The sequence below is a fragment of the Capsicum annuum genome, chromosome 3 (assembly GCF_002878395.1).
Source record: "Capsicum annuum cultivar UCD-10X-F1 chromosome 3, UCD10Xv1.1, whole genome shotgun sequence".
Taxonomy (NCBI): domain Eukaryota; kingdom Viridiplantae; phylum Streptophyta; class Magnoliopsida; order Solanales; family Solanaceae; genus Capsicum; species Capsicum annuum.
The window spans coordinates 106,898,333-106,909,444 of record NC_061113.1 but is presented as its reverse complement, the minus strand read 5'-3'; positions in this window follow the sequence as shown (position 1 = coordinate 106,909,444).

Sequence of the window (11,112 nt, the reverse complement as noted above, 5' to 3'; positions counted from 1 at the left end):
TTAACGTGTTAGGTATAGCCACCTATTTGTTCTCTAGTATTGAGAAACAAGTATGGATTGTGGATTCTGGTACTACTCACAACATTACAGAAACAAAATATATATTCATAAGGAATGAAGTACTCAAAATAGGAATGGATAAAGTGAATCTTCCAAATGGAGAAATGAATGACATATCATACATTGGAGAAGCATTGATGTTACAAGATAAAACTGTGAAAAAGGTATTAAATGTGATTGATTTTAAAAAGAGTCTGCTATTAGTTTCCAAGGTTACTAGATAGTTGTCTTGCTTTTTATCTTTATAATCCTAACTTCTGAGTGTTTTAGGATCTCTTTATGGAAGGGTAAAGGGTATTGGTAGAGAAAAAAGAGGCTTGGTCATTGTCATGAATGATAGAAGGTCTGTTTGTGGATAATAGTAATTGTTGTATCATCTTTTCATGATGAGCACATGACTACAAGGGACCAGGTTCTTCGACGTCCAAGGGTACAAAGTTGGCATGCATCTGTACAATTTTGTCTTCTAATTAACAAATTGTGCAGGTGTTGCTTGTACTATTTAGAAAACTAAGTCAAATTAAATTTCAACCCTAATCATCACTCATCTATAAAAGGAAAAGGATGATTCTTTATCAAGATGTTTTTGAAAAATTTAGAAAAAGAAATTAAGTATGGCAGAAACTCAATCAAGTTTCCATTACTCAAGTATAGCTCAGTTTCTTATATCTTATGCACAAAAAGAAAGAGTGTTCTTGAGATTAGTTTTGAAATTTAATTGAACTCCTCATATTATAAAAGTAATGTTCTTTTATTCTAAATTTAATATAGCTTAGGTAGAGTTATGTATGGTGGATATTGGTTAGAGTTAATCAATAACAACGTGTGATCATGGCAGAATTTTCAAGTTGAGCTTCTAGTAGAGCTAATACTAGAAGAAGGAAACTGGATTTAGGTTCATTGAAGTTTGTAATCAAGAGTTAGATAATAATGATGTTTTGGGTGCTTGTGAGGGAAAACCGTGGTTTTTCCTCTATTGGGCATGGGGTTTCGATGTTAAATATTATTTTGATTACTCTTATTGCACTGTTTTGTGTTCCTGGTTGCATTACTATGTTTTTTCCTATGATTGACTTTGAGAGACCTATTCCCCTACAGTGTGGTACAACCCTACTGTTCCAACAATTTGTATTTGAGCAATAACACTCTTAAAGGTTCATACTTAGAGTGATTTAGATAGCATGGCTGCTCCACCTAACATAGAAGAAGGCAATCTGCCACTAGACCACCTTGATTTTATGGCAGTAATATGGCTGGTGGAAAACCAGGATGTTTGACTTCATTATAGAAAAGGACATTAAACTTATGGAGATAGTTCCTGATGGTCCTTATATTCTTGTTAAAGAAGTTAAAGATAGATAAAAGACAAGAATGGTAGTAAAAAGTAGGAGAGAGTATGATGTTAAAGATAGAAAGAAAATAGAAAAGAATTATAAGGTCAAAATATTACGAGTTTGTGGTATCGGGCCTGATGAATACATCCAGATTTCTGCATGTGAAAATGCTAAAGAAAGCTGGGATTATTTAAAAACGACTCATGAAGGAACTATAGATGTGAAAAATTCCAAAGCTTACATGCTATATAACCAGTACGAAACCTTCACAATAAAAGGAGGGACAATAAATAAAATGAATACATGATTTACTTTCATCACATATGAGCTACACTACCCAACAGAAGTGATTCCATTATATATGCAAGTGAGGAAAATTCTTAGGGCCCTGCCAAAATTTTGGAAAAGCAAAGTAGATGCTATTACTTAAGCAAGGAACTTGAAAACTCTCACAATGGATGAGCCTATTGGAAATTTAATGATTTATGAACTAAAGAAGCAGTACGAATAAGAGAAGATAGAAGAAAAAGGGGAAAAATCTTTGGTACTGAGGGTACTAAAATCATACTCTAATTTAGAAGACATTGATGTTGCCTATTTGGCTAAAAGAATTATGAGAGCTATGAAGAAAAGTGCCCCGCTTAAAAGAACTAGAAGTAGTAAAAAGAGAGGCACTATGGAGGTATGTCACAAATGTAAAAGTCTTGGGCATTTCATTAAGGATTTTCCAATGCATATATAGGACTATCTGGAATATCTCAAGACCGGAAGTGACATTCCAATGAACAAGGATCTGCCCTTGTGAAATTTAGCAAAAAGGTTGCAGCTAATTATGTAGTAAGGAAGGATCTAGCAATATGGGGAGATTTCTCTAGTAAATCTCAGGAAGATGGGAAACAAGAAGATGTTTCCATGCTAGAGATGGAGGATGAGAAAGTGACCTTTGATTCTTTGTTTGTTTAAATAGAAAACACCAAAGATGAAGGAGAAAATGGAGTAACACTTTTTAATCTTAAGGAAAACTTGGAAAATTTTTCTGCTAGAAAGAAAAAAATCTTTCAAATATGCTGATTGATTACATGTGTGAAATGACTGAGAAAAACAATTGCTCTAGAATAATTAGTTATAAGTCAAAATCTTGAGTTAATTATTTTACTAAGTTAAAATTTGAAAATCTGAATTTAGTAAGTCAACTGGAGAAAAGAGATGATGCTTTTGATAAAGAGAAGAATAGTTCTCTAGAAGAAAAAATAGAAGATCATGAACTTGAGTTGATAGCTTTGACTCTCCAAATATTTAAAACTGATGAATAAGTTACTAAATTGAAATCTGAAAATCTAAGCTTGGTGAGTCAAATTGAGAAAGTTCATGATTCAAATAATAAAGGGAAGAAAGAAGCCTCAATGTTTTAGATTGCACTTGATGAGAAACTGAAGGATTCTCAAAGGTATCTCATGATTGCACTCAAAAAGAATGAGGAGTTAGAGATGGACCTAGTCCGTCTGAGGGAAGAACTTGAAAAATCCCTACAATGGACTATATCCTCTCAGATATTTTTAGCTTAACTAATCAAGAAGTTTCTAAAGGGAAAGGTCTTGGGTATCAACATAAAACTCAATCACCTGGGTCTCATGGATGCTCATGATGCTAAGAACAAGGTCCAGAAGACTCTATGTGCTAACTATGGAATAGATGGACACATCAGGAAGAATTGTCAAAGATGGCTCAGGTAAAGAATGATTAATGATATATATATCCAGTAGGAAAATACCTATCCTACAATTTTAGACCTTTGAAAAGTATAAAGAAGATTTCATTACCTTGATGGGTAAAGAAGGAGTTCATTATACCTTTATCCTTCTACTGGAAGCTCAAACTCAAGTGGGTTCCCAAATCTAAATTTTGGTTGCAGAAGGGAGAAAGGGTTTATAGTTAGAACAATCTTCTTTATGTGTAATTTTTTGAAGCTATGACTTAAAGGTTTGATTGTATTCTCTCTGTCTTTTAAGACTATTCAAGGTGGATGTGTCTTGTCTGAATGGGTAAAAAGGGTCAAAAATTGCATGCAACTGATGAGAATGGTCAAGAGCTTAATAATGTAGAAAGAAATAATGAATGGTGATCCAAGATCTCAGTTACAAACATCAACTCAATTAGAAAAACCCCAAGAAATGTCTAGTAAGAATTATAGGGACCTGGTCCCAGTAGAATACATCTAAGAAGGAAAAATTAGAAGAATATATCTTCTCATCCTACTAGACATTTTAATTTCATATTTGGAGACAGGAGTGAAAACAAGAGCCTATATCAAAGACCTCATGGGTTTCTCAGAATTCCTATTCCAAAAGTGAGCTAAAAAGGGTGAAAAGGAGTGTAAAGATGTTGGATAGTTCAAATAATACAGAAGGAACATTGAAAATTTACGAATTCTAAGTGTAATGACCCTCCTAGTCATTTCATGAATTTTACTGTTCTTTTGCATTTTTTCTCTCCCCATAGTTTCTATACGTGGTTTATAACTTACGGAGATAGATAGTACTGATTTTTGAGGTGTTTGAAATTTATTGAGTCATTAGTTGAATTATTGAGTTTTAACAAAGTTAAACGCAATCATGATCAATCTTTGACTGCGCCGACCTCGGGTTAGTGTCATAGTATTTTTAATAGGTTTGGAATGTACTTTTTAGTCAATGTACATATTTAATATTTTTATATGTCATTCCAAATAAATTTTGAGAATTCATTAAAGTTTTGAATATTTTAAATAATTAATCTATATGTGATTAATACAAATATTATTAATTAAATTAGTTATGGTTCATATCTACCACTCTCTTATTTTTCTTATCACGTATGAGATTGGGGTAATATATTATCAAAGTAGTTATTATAGACAGTTTGTTTGAATGGAAAAAAAGTGGAGGTGCAGATGAAAAGAAAGAGTTCACAATAGCTGCAACTGAGTCGACCTGACTGCTACAGGTTAGAATATTGCACTGCCTTACATTTGAGATTTAGGTATATAAAGAGTAACGATTGTGTGTCAGCGTCATGCGGTGGTAAAAGAATAAATAATCAGAGAATGTTTTCTATGAGAATTTAAGTAGAATTAGCATAATATAATATAAATAAATTATTTTGTAATAATTACCAGTAATAATTAGTTGTAAAGTAGGACAATGATAAGGTAATCGTTATCAAAATATGTGGAATTCAATGGTTCAACTCACTGTATCATCATTTGCTTAGAAAATTTGATATATTCGTGTATTTATTTTCTTATCATTCTGAAACTATGATTTTGATAAAAATTTAGGTTTTAGGCCTACAATTTTTAGAGCACTAATTTAAAGGATGGGTCATTATATTTGTTTTCTTATGTGAATTATATATTTGAACAGGTTTAAAACATTAGAACAATTTATGGAATGAAAAGACCCTTGCAAAATAGCTTACATTCAGTTTCTTTGGTAGACGTAGGTTACGGTTTAATTGGAGTTTGAACTCTACATAATTTTATGTATGCTCCTAAATTGGATATTGGTTGACTGGTATTCGAACATGCTTGAAATTGTTGATGTTTGGATTGTTGATGCATGTATAAATGAGTATCAAAAATTACTTGCTGTAATTGTCTTATGACTTTAAGTGTATTTTTAATCATGGTACATCTTTGATATTGAAATTACTTATTTGTGTTGGATTAGGTACCACACCAGTATGAATGTGTATATGTTAGATCGGGTACCACGTCGGTACGGATGAACATATTTTGAATATGGTACCATGCCGATGCGAATATGTATATGTTGGATCGAGTACCATGCCGATACAAATATGTATATGTTAGACCGGGTACCATGCCGGTATGGATATGTATATGTTGGATTGGGCACCACACCGGTGCGGATGCGTATATGTTGGATTGAGTTCCATGCCGGTAAGGATGTGTATATGTTGGATCAAGTACCACACTGGTATGGATATGTATATATTTGATCAGGTACCACGCCAGTACGGATTTGTATATATTGGATCGGGTACCATGTCGATACGGATGTATGTATGTTTAATCAAGTACCACGCTGGTATGGATGGGTATATGTTTGATCGGGTACCGCCTCGATACGGATGTTTATATGTTGGATCAAGTACCATGCCAGTACGGTACGTGAATATAGATTTTTCCCTGCAGGTCATGACTATTTGGGCAAATATGAGTCCCATAGCATGTGTGTACATATTATGTTAACTCTGTGTATGTTTACAATATGGTTGATACTCTTGATAGTTATGTGACTTATTTGTGAGCACTGTTTGACCTGTTGTTGCTGTATTATTTATTCATTGAATATTTGTTATGTGATGATGCCTGTCTACTTGTTTGTTGATTTATGTTGTGTACATGTTTTTAAATTGAGTTGTCCTAATGATACATACTAGTACATAGTGGTTTGTACTGATACTACCCTGTACTCTTCTTTTTTTGAGTACAGAAAGTATTCTAGAGGCTCAGACATGACTTCACCTCAAGAGTTTGATAGTAGAACTTGATCCAAGGGTGAGCACTCCATTTCCAGGCTTCCATGGGTCATTTTATTTGTTATTTTCCGTTTTTCGGGCAATGAAACATTCTTTATTTACTTTACTTTTGAATATCTCTTTAGACACCATCTTTGTTAGTAGTTCATGTACGATGACTTTTGGGACTTAGGGATTTTAGTAAGTAGTTTGTTGACTTCTGCATTAATAATGATTAGTCTGAGATTATTGTTATTATGTTGATTTTATAGTAATATCATCTTAATATTGATTAAGTGATTTGGTAATGGTTCGGTTTAGATGGTTTTCCCATAGGAAGATTAGTGTTGTGCCATTCATGGCCATTTGGGTCACGATACTAAGTCTGGGACCTGGTCCTTAGACATACTTTTAGGAAAGTTTTTTGATTGAAGTGGTGTATTAAAACTAGCAAGTTGAGACTCTAATTTATCAAATTAACCTGAGTTACTAAATGAATTAGCTTTTCTTAAAAAATATGGCTATGTTCAAGAGGCAGGTATCCTTGGCGAAATAGGTACATGTTGGTCTAACTGAATATCATACCGTTGTAGGTATACACCCATGGGAACAACATTGGATGAGGAAAATGTGATATTCACCAAATCGAGGTTCACTAAAAGAAAGAAAGGGACCTAGTCCATTATCATAGGTCAGTATCATAAATGTGCATTTTTTTGTTTGTTCTATCAGATAAAGTCGTGTCCTATATCTATTCTTATGTTAATAAAAGTGTTTTATTCTAAAATAAAGGTTAAGTCATGCCTTAATTAAAAAATGATCATATCAAATTCCTTCAAAAATCCTTTCTATGCTTACTCTTATGTTTATTTCTAGGCATACTCATCCCGTTTCTTATTTAAAAAAGAGGGAAGAAATGTTTAGCCACAAATATTTCTCCTATGTAATGGACATACAAATGGCTACAAATTCCTCACTTTCATGTCTTTTACAGAAAATTAAGCTTAGCACGAAAAAAGGTCCTTTATTAAATTTTCTTGAAATCCACTCTTCATCTCCTGCTCTTCCAAAGCCAAACTCATTCTTCACTCAAATTATTGATGAACAATCTTCCTTGATCCATCAAAATTTTTCTGATTAAACATTGTTGGATGATTCCTAAATTACCAAAAACCTCATCTCACTGTCAAATAGCCCGAGAAAGGGTATGTTTTCTCCCAAAAACAAAATTTTTAGCAAACTACTAAAATGGTCTAAAGAAAAGTCTAAAAATCTTACTGAAAAAAAGGAGACTTCTGAGGGCCTAGTCTAAGAAAGAGGAAAGTAGCTTAAAGAAAATCTATGATCACTGATACTAGAAGGAATAATGGGGAGATAACTAAGGTTGGATCAAAAGAAGAGTGTAATAGTTTCTTGACAAATCAAAATGTTTTAACTGGAATGATTTTTTGATACAAGTGTGGTAACAAAACCTGGAATAATAGAGTTAGTAGATTTGGTAAAAATTCAAGGCTACTTACATCTCATGGGTGCGACCTATTCCTACAGTCTTTGAGGAGGTAATCAGGGAATTCTATTCCACATTGGTGTTCTCTAAAGATTAAACGAAGATGAAAGCAATAGTTTAATAGAAGAAGCTAAATATTGATGTTATTTTGGTTGGGAGAATTATAGATGTTCCAATAGGTGGTGTAAATGTAAATCAGTGGCTGCAGTGAATAGAAAATCACTCAAGAGTGAGTTATAATTGGTCTTTGATTTTGTAAACAAAGTAGTGTTTCCTTGATCACAAAAAGGAACACTGCTTGAGTTGCTGACATATATATCATAGAATGCCTTAGCTATTTTAAATTCATCATCCTACCTAAATTCATGATGAAACACAAGCACAAAGTGGTTCTTAGGAAAAATGAAAAACATGGTATGCCTTCTGGCTACTAGTTAAATAAATTATTTAATCACTTTGGTATAGTATGTTAGAATAGAACTCCTAGAACTAGATTGCAAATGCTTGGAAAGAAGACATTAATTAAAATTAAATGTGTAAGTAATTACTCAAGAACCAACTGCCAAAGGGAATTCAGCAAAAAGATAGAGAACTTACAGCTCAATATTGTTGCTAAGAATACAGAGATCAGCAAACTGAATATGATGATTCAACATCTTATTATTAAAGGTCCAAGTGTCATTGAAGAGCTCAAAACTTAGAATGCTAACCTAAAGAAAAAGTTATCCACCTTGACAGATAAGGTTCTCAACTTAAATGCAGAGATAAGGCATTTAACCAAGGAATTATTGCACTATCATGTTGTAGATCACAATAACTAGCTCTACTCGTTCAAACCATCCTTCCAATTGCCTACCTTGTTTAACCTTTCTTGATTCCTGTGACTTTTTCTATAGATTACTTAAATTTTGCAATGTAATGATACTTATCCTCTACATATGAATGAATCATTGTTTGTGTGTTGCATGCATTACTCTCTTACCCAAAGATATTTTTTATGTTAGTTTTTCCCCAGTGGCTATGAGTTAACTAATGTGTTCATATTTTACTCTCAGTTTACTATAATTCCTTTTCAATAATTCCAAAATGAGGAATGACTTCATGTGTTCATGTGTTAAGGACTAGGTGTGCGTGATTAGGGAATATACTGATGATGTTAGGGACTAGGTACATAGTGCAACATATGTGTGTTGATATTTTTAACTCTGGAGGCGTAGTGACAGAGAAAAGTATGCAAATACACTAAATTAACAATGCAACATGATGACAGGGGGAATTAGTTAAAGCTTGATAACAATTGACAACAAGAGACCAGGTCCCTAAGTTGTGGAAGCATGGTGTTGCCTTATAGGCTGGACATTCATCTTTGATAGTGGTTATCATACTAATTAAATATAATGAATAAGTATTGACGCTTAAAACAGCATGGTTGGTTTGTTATTATCAAAAAAGAGGGAAATTGTTGTATCTTATTTTGATGATGAGCAGATGACAACAAGGGACTAGGTCCTTGGATGTCAAAGGGTACAGTACAGCTAGCACCTATTTGCACAATTTTGTCTTCTTGTGTAACAAATTGTTTAGGTACTTCTTGTACTACTTAGTAGACATAGTCTAATTATTTTAAACCCTAATTATAACTTATCTATAAAAGGAAAATGATTCTTCTTAATGAATCAAATTTTGAAAAATTCAAAAAAGGAAATTGAGAGAGGCAAAAACTCTATCCAGTTTTAATTTCTCAAGTATAGCTTAGGTTCTTATTTCTTATGCACAAAAATAAAGAGTGTTCTTGAGTTGAGTTTTGAATTGTAATTAAATTACTCATGTTATAAGAGCAATGTTCTTTTCATCTTGCTTTAAGAGAGTTGAGGTAGAGTTAAGTAAGGTGGATATTTATTAGAGTTAATCAATATCAAGGTGTGTTTTTGGCCAAGTTGTCAAGTTGAGCTTGTAGAAGATTTATTTCTAGTTGAAGGAACCAAGATTTAGGTTCATTGAAGTCTGTAATCAAGAGTTTTATTATTGTGAAGTTTTTTGTTCTTGTGTGGGAAAACCATGGTTTTTCCTCACTTGAGCAAGGGGGATTCCATGTTAAATATTGAGTTATTTACTCTTCCTACACTGTTTTACATTCTTTGTTGCTTTAGTGTATTTTTTCTTGTGATTAACTTTGAGTGACCTGGTCCTCTATAGTCTAGTGCAACCCCCAGGGTTTGAACTGAAACCTATGGCATAAAAGTCATGGACATCCATTTTCACAAATATTTAGATCACTAGATATTCTAAGTCATAGTAAGGATGATGAATTTCTAAATAAGTGTCATGTCTGTCCACTAGCTAAACAAACTACATTTCTATTTCTTGTTAGTGAAACTAAGTCATGTGTATGCTTTGATGTTGTGCATATGGATCTGTGGAGTCATTATAAAAATCCAACTTTTTATAAGAAATTCTACTTTGTAACAATTTTTTATGATTGTAGTAAATATACTTAAATCCATTCATTACAGCTCTAATTTGAAAGTATTCTAACTCTAAAGGATTTTCTATTTATGAATAAGACACAGTTTTGAACCAGTGTAAAGGTTATAAGAACTGATAATGGGACTACGTTCTTTAACAATTAGTTTAATACCTTGTTTAAGTTTTTAGGTATATTACACCAAAGCAGTTGTCCTTATACACCATAGCAAAATTGTGTAGTAGAATGAAAACACATGCAAATCCTAATATAGCTAGAGATATCAGGTTTCAATCACAAATGCCTATCATATTTTAGGGATTTCTATTTAAGCTATTGTTTACTTGATGAATAAACTACCATTATAAACAATATAGATGATAAAAGTCCCTATAAAAAATTGTTTTCTAAGGCCCCCTTACAGGAATATCAAAGGGTATTAGTCTTCTTTTGTTATGCATAAACATTGTCTAAGGGTGATATGTTTTTTATAAAGAACTAGACCTGCAGTATTAATGGGGTACTCCACTACACAAAAAGTTAGTTGTTGCTGCATTTGAACTCTAATAAGTTGTATGTTAATAGAGATGTCACATTCCAAGAAAATGTTTTTCCATTTCTTAAGATAAGGAATCATAAGCACTCCAATAAGCTTATTCGATAACATATAGACAAAGCGATGATTCAAATCTTTAATATCAACAGATCTTGATAATGATCATGCCTCAAATAAAGAGCCTTCGAAAGATGCATCAATACTTTCTCCACCAGCTGACACTATAGAGTATTCTATTAATCAATCATATGAACCAATGTATGCTCATTTAGACAATGAAGAGTATGTATCTTTTCCACCTACAAGAACACCTAGAGTGCCAAAACAACCTATTTTTAAGAAGGACCATATAGTACTATGGAAGAGAAGAGGAACCAGATACTCTATTACTAAATTCATGTCTTACGATAATACTACTCCTACATGTCAAGGCTATCTAAGTATCTTTTCCAACTTAAAAGAATCATAGTTTTTTAGTCAAGTATCTAAAGATAACAGGTGGATACAAGCTATGAAGTCTGAGATTCAAGCACTAGAGGATAATAACTCCAGGGAGATTGTTCACTTACCACTTGGTAATAATGCCATTAGTTCAAAATGGGTGTATAAAATAAAGTACAAGGAAAAAAGATAGGCTGAGAAGTTCAAAGCAAGATTGATTGTTAAAGGT